Below are 14,237 nucleotides of genomic sequence, written 5' to 3'. Positions count from 1 at the left end.
TAAACCAGCCCCTTCAGCTCTTTGCAGCATCTTACTGAGAACCTCCATCAAAACCAAAAACAACATGGGCGACAGCGGGTCCCCCTGTCTCAACCCCCTCAAACTCCCAAAAAAATCAGCCGGGGTCCCATTAAACAACACCGAGAATTAGGCTGTAGATATGCAAGTGCGGATCCACCTACACCACCTCACCCCAAATCCCATTCTCCTCAACAAATCAAGAAGAGTCTCCCAATTCACATGATCATACGCCTTCTCAATATCTAATTTGCAGATAACCCCCGGAGTCTTACTTTTCACCCTACTATCTACACACTCATTAGCAATGAGAACTGAATCAAGAATCTGTCTACCACCCACAAAACTGTTCTGAGACTCAGATATCAACTGATCCAAAACCTCTTTCATGCGATTTGCCAGCACCTTGGCCAAAATCTTGTAGACACTCCCCACCAAACTAATAGGTCTAAAATCTCGAATATTGGAAGCACCATTCTTCTTAGGGATTAAGGCTAGGAATGTTGCATTTAGAGATTTTTCAAACTTACTGTGTTGATAAAACTCTTCAAACACAGCTAGGACATCTCTTTCCACAGTTCCCCAACACTGGTGATAAAAAGCCAGAGAGAAACCATCAGGACCTGGAGCTTTATCTCCTTCCATCTCTTTAACAACTCGAAGGACCTCCTCCTTTTCAAACCTCCGTTCAAGCCAGTCCCTCTCCAACTCCTCTATCTGAGCAAACTCCAATCCTTCCACGAAAGGCCTCCACTCCTCTGTCTCCTTGTACAAATTTTTATAAAACTGTACAGCTTGGTCAGCCATCTCGGATACGTCTTCATAGGTAACCCCATTCACTTCCAACATACTAATATGGTTATACTTTCTCCGAGAATTGGCCATCTTGTGGAAAAATTTGGTATTGTTATCTCCTTCCTTAATACAAAGCATCCTCGATTTCTGTCTCCACGAAATCTCTTCCAAAGAGAGAAGATTCTGAATTTGGGATCTCAACCTAGCCCTCTCACCTAACTCCACTTCAGAAAGACCATGCTCGCCTTCCCTAACGTCCAATAATCTCAAGGCCTCCAACAATTCTTTTTTCCGACGCTCTACATTTCCAAATTCACTCCGGTTCCACTGAATAATATCTGCCTTCAATGCCTTCAGCTTCCTGGCAAGAACAAAGCTGGGGGTACCTGAGACGGAGTATCGATTCCACCAAGAATGAACCCTCTCTTTGAACCCATCCGACTTTAGCCACATGTTTTCGAACCTAAAAGGACTTTTCCCCCTTACAATCCGTCCTGCCTCCACTAAGATGGGGAAGTGATCTGAAATAGGACGAGATAAAATCCGTTGGGTCACATCCGGGTAGTGATCCTCCCAATCGAGGGAAACCAGAGCCCTATCTATCCTAGACATCGAGGGCTGATCCGAACCACTCGACCAAGTAAAACTCCCTCCTTCCAAAGGCAGATCTATCAAGCTAAGCTCCTCAATGAACTCAGAAAAGTTCTCCATTGCCGGAGTGAGACGAGAACCCCCCAACCGTTCACTTGGGAACCTAACAATGTTGAAATCCCCTATGTAACACCATGGGACCTCCCAAAGTTGCTGAATACCAATCAGTTCATCCCACATATGCCCCCTCAAGTTATTATCATTCGGACCATAAACCCCAGAACAAGCCCAAATAAAACCGTCCCCCAAGCCCTGCAGCTTGGAACCAATATATGCTAGGCTGATGCGCAATCTGCAGCTTAAAAATTCAATGTCAGCATTTAAACATACATAGGTGCTGAACCAAAAGAATTCAACAGCAGATCAACAACAGAGGGAGAAAGGAATCAGTAGATGGAATAAAAACTAAGATTTTAAAAAGAAATGGAAAGAGGCAAACAATTGATGATTTAGCCTGACCTTAAAAACATGTCTTTAAATAAAGTTTATGCAACTGATTTAGGGTCCATTTGGAAATAATATATTTAATTTTTTGCTGAAAACTTTTTGTTAAAAGTATGCTAAAATATACTTGTTCTTTGAAAAAGTGAGAAAAAGTAAGAAAATGTGAGGCTTTAATAACATGTAAATAAAAGCTAAAAAGCAAAAAACTAGCTTATAAGCTAGTCCCAAACTAGCTTGTTTCAAAAAAAAATTTTTATTATATAAGTACTACAATTTTGTTGATATCAAAAAATTAGTGTGGCCCAACTATGCCGGGAGTAAACTGCTGGGGACCAAACAATCAATCATGCAAGTTACATGAATCTATCAAATCAAAAAAAGAACATAATGGCTGACTATGCAAAGCTGACATCCAGTCCAACAAAGTTCTAAAGATAAATAATTTGAGATCATGCAAAGCTCTCTCTCTATATCCTCAAAATTCCAATTGTTCCTCTCTCACCATAAGCACCACATCAAACAATGCGGGGGCAACCATCCACAAATTCCCATTCTGATGACGACTAAAACGATCAGGCCAGCAAGCTAACAACTCAACAACATTCTTCAACATTGCCCAACAAGCTCCAAATAAACCAAACACCATAGACCACAATTTGGCAATAAAACCAGATACCTAAGCTGGATAGTTTATTTTCCTATTCATGTAAACCTACAAACGCTTGCCAGCTAAAAAAGAAATTCAAAAGTAAAAAAATAAATAAGAATTAGTAAGACAGCTAAAAAATTTGGGTTGGGGGGTGGGGTTGGCAATCAACCAATTAAGATAGAATATAATACAAAGTCATTGTAATCTAATTACCATCACTTTTTCTGTGGTCAAATAATATAACACAAGTCAGAAATAAATTCCTCGCAATCAGTATGCTTCTCACAAAAGCAACAACATCAACTATATCTGTGAAAGACACATGAAACTAGACTTTCAGTCTCTCTTTACTTTCTAAGGTAGTAAACCATAAAACACACAATCTCTTCACCTTGTATCCAGCAATATCTTGAGTAACACCAGGAGTGGGACAACAGTAGCACGCTTCATTTTCTCCTACACTATGAAAGAAAACAAAAGCAGTTATTGTTCAATAAAATTTAATAAACTTCCCCATAGTTTCATTAAAGACAATGACATTCAAACATAATCTAGCAAAACATAGTAACAGCTAAAATATCATGATAAAACATCAATCCATGATAAAACACCATCATCACCACACACAATCTAAAATATCAGAGAGAGAGAGAGAGGACAAGTTACTATCTAAGAAGCATGGACAAAGATACAGACATTGAAACAGACAATACAGGACTAGATATGAAAACACCATAATCCTTGAAAAATTAGGACAGGATTGCTACAACAAATAATTAATTATATGAATAACATATCTTCATATTTATAGACATTTTATTTTTGGTTTAAGTTATAAAAATAAATAATTACTGTCAAATTTTTTAAAAACATGTCTAAAATCATATGAATCTTTTTTAAATAAATAAAAAATGCTAAATAACAAACCTTGTGAACAGAGGTTTTGCAATGGGCATTAATGGCGACGCAATCTTGATGATGTTTGTTAGGGTTGGCCAAGTCTTTCTTTTTTGGTGGAGAAGAAGGGAATGCGGACTTCAACGACAACATCGGCGTTCACTGATGGCGCGTGTCATTTGATGGGCCCACCACCACCGGCGTTGAAACCCAATATCAATTTCAATTTCAATCCCATAATCTATCACACAACCAATCATTTTTTTTTTTTTTGGTTGAATACACAAACAATAATTGAAAATGGTGGTGGCAACTTCCTTGGTAGTGGACCTACCGGTAGATAAAGTACTGCAAAAAAGATAATTGAAAATGGGCTGTCTGAGGAATCATATTGGGTTGGGCTGGAATAATATTTCATTTAAAGAGTTTTATTTTATTTTATAGATTTTCAATGGATAACGTCTGCTTCTTATGATTGTACTCTCATGAGATCAAGAGGTCAATCAGTTTGTTGATATAGACGGAGATTGATTGTGTTTTATTGACAAATATTTATTATTTACTTTCATATGTTATGATTCCAAAGAAAGTGTTTGATTGTGCGAAACCAAAACATTAATCGGTTTTTTATGTAGGTAGGGATTGAACCCTAAATTTCTTATTCAACCATTAGAGACTTTACCAATTGAACTAACTAAAACTCATAAAGAGGTTTTTCATTAAATTTTCACTTTGTTACTAAATCTTTCGTGATTAAGTCTAATCTTTCAAATTTGAACTAATTTTTTTTTTTAAATTTTTACTTATAGAGGAAGGGGAAAGGGAAAGAGCAGCACTCGTTTAGAAAGACTTTTAACCACACAGCCCTTCCAAAAGGGATCTATATCGAACTAACTGATTTTTAAAAATCTCTAAATATTTATAAAAAAAATGCATATATTTTTCAAAATATTAATAGCATAGATTGAGTTGGATTTTTGTATTAAAAATTTGCTAATCTGAATCTAATTCAATTTTTTTAAGGGGTAAAAAGCAACTTAATCTATAACCCACAAAAAACCAATTTGAAATGGCATATTAAGAAGTTGGGTTGGGTTAAGTATGTCGAATTGGTGGGATCAATGCATACCTTTATGGCAATCATTTTCATTTTTAAGATAACTATCAAGAATGTAAGTAACTTGTTTTTAAGAATTTAGTAATAACGTCGATAAATCTAATAGTAAGTGGACCAAATTAGTAATTTAATTCTTAATCAATAATTTATATAATATATTATTAAATAAACAATAATAGTTACCAATAAAATATTTTTTTATAAAAAATATTAACCAACACTTTAAAACATATACAATAATACATTTATGAAATAGGTAGGAATCCACAACTTTTTTATAAGTAATTTGAGAGATGTGTCACTTATTTTTGTCTATTTACAAATGTGATCTTTCAAGTAAGATTTAGCATTCCTTAAACTTAAAAGGCATGCTTGCATCGCTGTCTGAACACTTACATCACATGTGTATTGTATTAATCATAGAGAAGTCTCTTAAGAAACTAAAGAGAAATTATTTGCAAGAAGATGATACCTGCAAGAGCCAGCTTCAATCCTGTCTCTATGACAGAAATACTTGGAAGTTGGAACCATTAATACACCCGGAGTGTCTAGGACATACATGCTAGGCTAATGCACAATCTGCAGCTTAACAATTCAATATCAGCATTTAAACACACACACATATATATGTCGAAACAGAACTATTCAACAGCAGATCAACATCAGAAGGGGAAGGGAATCGGTAGAGGTGAATCAATCAATTAAGCCAGAAATATAACACAAGTCATTGTAATCCCCTTCACTTTATCTGTGGTCAAATAATATACCACAAGTCATAAATAAATTCCTTGCAATCAATTCATTTTTCATAAAAGCAACAACATCAACAATTCGTTTAGTGATTATGGTCAATCAAACAATTCACAACCAAACCTACAACATCTTTCTACCAACAATATCCATATTAGGGTTCAATCTCAAATACGAATACTTAATTATTGAATGCTAACAAGTATGAAAAAAACATGGAGCTAGAAATTCTGTTTCTTCAAAAGACAGAATCACTTTATCTTGTATCCAGCACAACAATATATTGAGTAACACCAGGCAATGAACCAACTGTGGCTTGCTTCATCTTCTCACTATGAAAGAAAACCAAAGACATTAATGTTCAATAAAATTAAATAATCTTCACCACATTCCATTTCGAGACAATGACATCTAACCATAATTTCACAAAAACATGGTATCAACTTACCAGGAAAGCAAGATGAAGCAATTTGATGGATTGAATTAATTAAAGTGGACTCGCCAATGTTCGGAACGCCAACCACCAAAACAAGTAGAGTAGGTTCCCTTGAAATCACTTCCTTCAGCTTGGACTCCACAAGCTTGAGAAGCTTTTGGTACATGAACCATGATAAAACACCATCATTAGTCGTCACCACACACATTTTAATAAATCAGAGAGAGTACAAGTTACTATCTAAGAAGCATAACTCTTTAAAAATTAGGACATGATTGATATAATAAATACAGTAATTAATTAAATAAATAATTAAATCCTCATTTATAGGCATATTTTATGTTTAATTTAAGTTTTAAAAATAAAATATTACTATAAAAAATTTAAAAAACATGTCTAAAATCAAATAATTTTTTTAAAAAAAATAATAAATGCTAAAATTTTAATTTTAGTCTCTTGACTTTTACTTCAATTGTCAAATTAGTTCTTAAGATTTATTTTAGTAAATTTAGTACTTCATTTTGTTAAAAAATGAATCAACTTGGTCCAGCCATGTAACTATAATATACGCTAATAAAAAAGAAAACTAATCTTTGTTCAAAGCTATGACTAGTCGTTTAGAGGAGAGAGGGGTTTGGAGGTGGTGGTTGGTGGAGGAGAATGGAATGCGGACTTTGACGAGAGTTTGAGGTGGCCTCTGATGGAGTGTGTCATGTGCCCTGGTGTTAAAAGACATTTTCCCCAATTTCAATTTCAATTTGAGTTGAGGAGCTGCCCGTCTGTACAATTCAATTTCCTAAGAGTAAGTGAGTAGAATGTCTCTTTTTTAAACTCAATTTATTAAATTTTGGTGGGTCTTGGTACTTGTAGATAAAGGATACTTCTAAAAACTGCAAAAAATATTTGAAAATGGGTTGTCCATTGAATCAATTGGGTTGGGCTGGAATTAAAATATAAAATAAAGACCCAGCACAACTTCTTCACCTTGAGGAATCTAGAAATTAAAAGAAAAAAAACTTTAATTATTAATTTTTATGTCATCATCACTTAAAACTTATTTGTGCACTTATATAAATCTCACCTAAGAGTTTTTCAGTAAAGAAAATGAGGTCATAGTCTATGCTATTTAAAGATAAGTCTTGTGCCTTTTCTCTTTGTGTTTTATATAAAAGTTTTTATATTATGGATCATTTAACTGAGTTAATTTGATAATTAATTTCCATTTGTGTATTAATTAATTTACAAAATTAAGTCTAGTAGTTCAAATTCATCAAAACTAAGTAGTAAAATATCTAGACATACCGAACCAACAAATTTAAATAAAGTCTCAAAATATTTTTTTTTAAATGCATATATATTTTTTTCAAATTATTAACTGCATAGATTGAGTTAAATTTTTTGTATTAAAAAATTTTCTAATTTGAATATAATCCAACTCTTTTTTTCTTCTTTTTTTACAATTAAAACTATTAACCCACCAAAAAAAAAAGCAATTTGAAATGACATGATAAGTTGGATTGGATTAAATTTGTCAAATTAGGGAGTTGAATGCATACCTCTATGTTAATCATTTTCATTTTTAACATAACTATCAAGAATATAATTGACTTATTTTTAAGAATTAAGAGATAATGTTGATACCTATTGTCAATGACCAAATTAGTAATTTATTTCTTAATCAGTAATTTATATAATAACTTATATTAGTTACGGAGAGAATAATTTTTTAGAAAAATTAGTAACTTACTCTTTTAAAGAAATACAATAATACATTTATGAATCAGGTAGTAAGGCCACAATTATTTCATAAATAAATTTACCTAAGAACTTTAAAAAATTCAAAATTATTTGAAGGAGTATAAAGATAATTAGTATTTCAAATTGTGACAACGTTTTAAATATCCACTTTTAATCTTTGCAATCTTAGTAAAATATGAAGACTTTCTATACTCACATAACTTTAAATCACCCTTAATTATTTTAATAACTTTGGCAAAATTTATACTATAAATTTTAATTTGGACTGTGAAGATGGACCCTACCAAAATGAAAAGAGCATGAAAAGAATTACTCATACCCAAGTTTTTGAACAGTGTGGTGAATCTACGACCAAAGATCTGATTTGTTAGAAGCTCCATCAATAGTAATAATATTTGTATATTATGCCTGTAATTTAAATGAAAAAAAAAAGAGAGTTAACAACTGATTTTTCTTTAGTCTTTCTTGACTATTCCAATAATCATAAATGAATATAGTGTCTATCCACGCGTAAAAGACTTTGAAAGTCTCTCACCAAATCCAATAAAAGTCTCTTTGCTTTGTTGTTTTCATGTTCTAAACTTTACCATTTTTGCAACTGAGCACAACCATTCATCTTCACATTCCATTGTCTTCGCTCGTTAGTCTTTAGTCATTTTCTTCCACTACAACGCTCAGGCACTCTCAAAAGCCTCCCGAACCTCCACTCTTCCCGTAACCAAACACCATCTGAACCCATCTCCCAAAGTCAAACCCTAGATCTGAAGCTGTCCGCCTATAATAAAGCCTCTCATCCTGTAAATCTGACTTTTGCACTTCCAACCCAGCAAGAGAGCACTCACATTTGATTTACTTCCTTTCCAGTTTCCGTTGCACCAGATCAAGAACATGGCTGAAATTGGCTATGGCGTTGCAGTGAAGGTCCTGGAGCTACTTGGATCGGTTACTTACGAAGAGCTCAGTTCAGCATGGGGCGTCCGAAGTGATCTGACAAAGCTTGAGCGCACTGTCAAAGCCATCAAAGCCGTACTCTTGGATGCTGCGGAGGAGCAAGCCAGTGACCATAGGCTGAGTATTTGGCTAGGGGACCTCAAAGACGTCCTTCAAGATGCTGAGAATGTGCTGGATGAATTCCAATACCGAATTCTGCAGAAGGAAGTTATGAAGAGACAGGGGAGCACTAGCGAAAAGGTGAGTAACTTATTTTCAAGTTCTAATCCACTTGCAGTCCGTTTTGAAATGGCACATAAAATCAAAGGTATTAGGAAGAGGGTAGATGAAATTGCAGCTGAGAAAGATAAGTTCAATCTTGCTCAAGGACTTGTAGATAGGAAGTTAAATATGCAGGAAAGGAGGGACATGACCCACTCCTTTGTTGATCCTCGGAATGTCATCGGTAGGGATGATGCCAAAAAAAATATAATACATCTTTTGATGAAACAAAATGAAAATTCCAGCAGAAATGTCAGTGTAATTCCTATTGTTGGGATTGGAGGTTTGGGGAAAACCACACTTGCCAAGTTGTCTTTTGATGATAAACAGGTAGTTAGTCATTTTCAATTGAGAATGTGGGTCTGTGTTTCTGAGGATTTTAATGTTACAAGGTTGACAAAAGAAATCCTTAAATCTGCAATTTATAGGATTGATGAGAATTTTGTTGTGGATGGATTGCCAAACAGCTTAAAAGAACTTTTGAAAGATAAGAAAATTTTAGAGAATTTGGGTGTGGATGAAGTGCAGTGTCGACTAAGAGAACTTTTAAAAGACAAGAAATTTTTACTTGTCTTGGATGACGTTTGGAACGAGAATCAAAGTAAATGGAATCAATTGGAAGAGTTGTTAATTGGTGGTTCCAATGGAAGTAAAATCTTAGTGACAACACGAAATAACTCGGTTGCTACTATTATGGGTACTGCTCCTACGTACCATTTAGATGGCCTCTCCCAGGAAGATTGTTTGTCTTTGTTTGTGAAATTGGCATTTAAGGAAGGAGAAGAAAAACATTCTCCGAACCTCTTAGAAATTGGAAATGACATTGTTAAAAAATGTAAAGGGGTTCCATTGGCAGTGAGGACTTTAGCCAGCCTACTTTATTCAAAAGCTGATGAACGGGAGTGGAAATCTATTAGAGATAATGAGATATGGCATTTAAAACAGAATGAGGGTGACATCTTACCTGCATTGAGGTTGAGTTACAATCAATTGTCGTTTCACTTGAAGCAATGTTTTGCCTATTGCTCTCTTTTCCCAAAGGATTATGAATTCGATAGTTCTCAATTGGTTCAATTTTGGATGGCACATGGAATTCTTCAATCACCTGATGATGAAAAACGAGAGTTGGAAGATATTGGTGAGTTGTATATCAAGGAGTTAATGTCAAGATCTTTGTTTCAAGATGCATATGAAGACGGTATTTTCAGTTATGGCTTTAAAATGCATGATCTTATCCATGATCTTGCAATCTCAATTGCCAAAGGTGAGTGTTCGGAAGTAACCAAGACATCCACCCTTGCTGTAGGAGTTTGTCATCTGTCAATTTTGGAGAGTGGGCAAGAAGTTACAACACAATTAGAGAGGTTGAGCAAAGTACAGTCTATTATTTTCAAAACAGAGCAACCCATGTCCATACTTAAAGCATGTATCTCAAGATTTAAGAACTTGCGGGTGCTAGATTTAAGAACTTGCGGGTGCTTGATTTGAGGGATTCATCCTTTGAGGTGTTGCCAAATTCTATCGGAAGTTTGAAACATTTGAGATATCTCGACCTATCAGAAAATCGCATAATCAAGCAACTTCCAGATTCCATTTGCAAACTGTACAATTTGCAAACTTTACTGCTTGATAGTTGTAGCAATCTTGAACGGTTGCCCAAAGGAATAAGGGACATAATAAGGCTCAGGTTTTTGATACTTACAACAAAGCATACCTGCTTGTGGGAGAAGGCAGTAGGTTGCTTGGATTCTCTTCGATTTTTGATTATAGCTCGATGTGAGAATCTAAAATGTCTGTTCGAAGGGATGGAGGGGCGCCTCACCTGTCTTCGAACATTGGTTGTTGGAGAATGTCCAAGGTTGACTTCTTTGTCACTCAGTATCAAACACCTAACTGCCCTAGAGACCCTGGAAATTATCGATTGTGAAGAGCTTAGTTTGACAGAGATGGAGGGAGAAGACAATCAAGATCTCAAGTTGAGTCTCCAGAAATTGTTGATTAAAGGTTTACCTAAGTTGGAGGTTTTGCCCCAATGGCTCCAAGGATCTGCAAACACTTTTCAGCTGCTAGGGATTGCAGAATGTGAAAATTTGAAGGCTTTGCCGGAGTGGCTGCCACATCTGAAATCACTTCACACACTTGCGATTGACGCATGCCCTAATTTGTCATCTCTCCCGGAGGGGATGGAAGCTCTTACTGCACTAAGAAAATTAAAGATCGGTGGTTGTCCTGATCTGAGTAGAAAATGCAGAGAAGAAGATTCGCACAAGATTGCTCATGTACCAAAGATTTATCTCGAAGGGACCAGGTTCACAATAGAAAAAGAAGATAGCGTTAGCGAGTAAAGATGAGGTAAGGGCATATCTGTGTTTATGTTCTTCTTCTTTGTGTTATTTAATTATTTATTATGGTTTTTAAGTTGTTAGTTTTTAGTTTTTTTTTACGCTTAACAATGACTAGACTACTGATAGTTATGTTTAGCCATTTTTGTCCAAATAGTTTTAAAGTAGATTGAAATAAAAAATTCGAAAACTTAAGTGGTATTTTAAATCTTTTTTTTTTCCGCACCCTTTCCTCACAAAAAATATAAAAATAAATGGAAAAGAGAAAAAGAGAAGAAGAAACATTGATATATTTAGGTGTAATTTATAGAGGAATTAAATCTTGTTTACAGAACATTGTGTTTCAATGTTTGGGTTATAAGGCATGTAATCTTGAATGAATATACTAAACTTTACCAAAAATAAATGAATATACTAAAATGTTATTTATTTATTTCTCTTTTGTATAATCATTTTTATACTAGTATTATTCTCATTGTAAGTTTCTTATATATAATTACAAATTTCATTTCAGGAGGTCAACATAAGTCACATACAATAGAATTTGAACATTACTCAATTCAAAGTCACAAGTTCCTTCCATAATTTGTAAGCTTTTATTCATTGCAATTTAGATTACAAGATGTAAATAAATAAATACTTCTATTATTTAATTTTCTTTTAAGTAATGTAAATAAATAAATATTTCTATTATTGTAATTTGAACTAAATGATGTAAATAAATAAACATATATGTCATTGTAATTCAAAGTAAGAGATGTAAATAAATAAAGAAGTGTTGTGTTACTATGTATACTCCCTTGAGTACATTCTTGTGTATAAAGTTGAGAGATCCATGGATTGGTGTGTACAAGCATTTGTTCTTATATTCATGTTTTGTTCTTCTTCTTCATAAGCAATAAGCACCATATATATTAACATGCTTATTTAATTAGAAAATATGGGGTATCATTCACATTGAAGGAAGTGACATTTTTATTTGGAATTATAAATTTTCATTTCCATCAAAAGCTCTTTCTAACTCAAACCAAAATTACAAATGATATATTAAGATTAAGTTTAGAGAAAAATGACATGCCAATGATTATAGGCAGTTTGTTCTTAGGTTTGGGAACAATGAGTGTCATTTTTCAAATACTTCAATGTAAGTATCTATTAACTTTGAAATACAACTTGAGCTTTGTAATACAATTTGAGTAAATTTGAGACATCAACACAAGAAAGGAAAGGAAAAAAGGAGACCAGCATATACAACTATAATGTTAAACCAAAAAATAAAAAAAGTGACTAACAGCTCAAGACACAACATTTGCATCAAGGGCATCATCAAGGATGAATGGACCAAGTTTACCTGCCCTAAATAAAGTAAGAAGCTTTTTTGATACCATCAAATGAGCTTTTGAGGCCTTATGAGGTATCTTAAATGCCTTTTGCAGTGTTTCATATTGCTTCCCTGCAGTCACTCTTGTATTCTACATTACTAGTGAATTCTAATAGAGTTAAATACAATACACATTTGAATTCTTTGACAAGATCTTGAAAGGGAAAACATAAAGAGCTAGAAATTCAAAAATGACGTAAAATAAAGCAAGATATTCACAGGTCACATGGAGACCTGATCTAAGCTACATTGGAGGGTTAAGGGTTTAAAGCTAGCATTTAAAAAAAAATAAAAATTGGGAAATAGAAATGGAAATGGGGCAGTCCATGGCATAGATCCAATTGGCTCGGGTTTTAATTAAAAAATAATAAAAGATTAAATTACAAATTATATCCCCTAAAATTTCAAGATTTTGATATGATCCCTAAATGTTATGATTTGCTCACACCATGCTTAATTTTTGTTTAGTGCCAGCCGATTTGGCAAGCCAACTACTCCCTCTATATTTGAATTTATTTTGATTTTGCACCCTATATGTTTGAAATTCTTTTGATTAATCTAGTGCTTAATGGACACAAGTAGGCAAAGCACATTGGTGGAAGTGAACAAATCCAAACAATACCTAGTGTTAACGGAGTAGCTTGAATTTTGAAAATTTTTAAACAAAATCAAAATTATCCCAAACTTTAGAGTGTAATTTGCAAATTAATCTAAACAAAATAAATGAAAAACCCAATACAACTTCTTCAGCTTGAGAAATATCCACTCATGATAATTCTAAAAATTAACTCAATTCTACCCATAAATATTGAATTGAGTAGTGTTAGGAGGTTCCTTAGAGTGCTGTCAAGGGTTGGGGTTGGAGGTGGTGGCTGGCTAAGGAGAATGGAATGCGGAGCTTGGTCGCATTGGGGGAATATTGATCACATTTGTTCAGTTCAGCTTACAATTCTCTACATTTGGTCACTGCAAATTGATAGTTTGTTGGAGGTTTAAGGGTTTAAAGCTAGCATTGTTTTAAAAACCAAGAAAAAAAAAAAAGTGAAAATGGTGGTTGTCCATGGATTTAATTGGGTTGGGTTTGAATGAAAATAATAATAAAAATATCCTAACATGTTGATTAATTTTGATTTTATCACCTAGGTTTTAAATTTTTTAAGTGATTCTCAAATGTTATGTATCGTTACAATTTGCTCCCTTCCAATGCCCAGCGACGTCTTCTATATTTGTATTTATTTTGATTTTGTGCCCTATATGTTTGAAATTGTTTTGATTAATCTAGAGCTTCATGGTAGGGCTATATATAAACTAAGTTATTTATGAACTGCTTGAACTCGACTTGTAAAAAAGCTTATTTCTGTTCGTTTATTTAGCAAATGAGTCAAACTGAAGCCTAAGTTTAGACTCAATTATTAAATGAGTCAAATTCAAACATAATAATTTATTCATGAACATGAGGGCTCGATATAATTATGTATAATATTATATTTTTATATATATAATTGTCTTGAAATATATTTTTATATACTTGAAATTGAATTGTATAAGTTTGTAAATAGATTCGTATAAATTTTTTTTTTTTGCAAGAAGATTTGTATAATATTAAATGGTCAATTCATAGTAAAAACTTAGGAAGGTCTTGTTTTATCTAGATTTTGGAGAATGTGACATGCTTTCTCTTCAGATTTTGGTTTTGATAAACTGGGCCTTGCATGTCTTTCGAGAATCCCTTTCTCTAGTAATTTCAGTCCACTATATTCTAAAGCTTTTTCTTGTATAAAAGAGAA

At 33.7% G+C, this 14,237-nt stretch overlaps 2 pseudogenes; one reads left to right on the top strand and one right to left on the bottom strand.

Moving 5' to 3' along the window:
• Positions 1 to 6,493, bottom strand: part of LOC142609283 (short integuments 2, mitochondrial-like) — a 47,405-nt pseudogene extending 40,912 nt beyond the window's left edge.
• A 1,644-nt stretch (positions 6,494 to 8,137) lies between these two features.
• On the top strand, positions 8,138 to 11,853 carry LOC142609708 (putative disease resistance protein RGA1; annotated as a pseudogene).
• The last annotated feature ends 2,384 nt before the right edge of the window (positions 11,854 to 14,237 follow it).

This window comes from Castanea sativa, chromosome 9 (genome assembly GCF_040712315.1).
Source record: "Castanea sativa cultivar Marrone di Chiusa Pesio chromosome 9, ASM4071231v1".
Taxonomy (NCBI): domain Eukaryota; kingdom Viridiplantae; phylum Streptophyta; class Magnoliopsida; order Fagales; family Fagaceae; genus Castanea; species Castanea sativa.
This window is presented reverse-complemented; position numbering and strand designations above follow the sequence as displayed.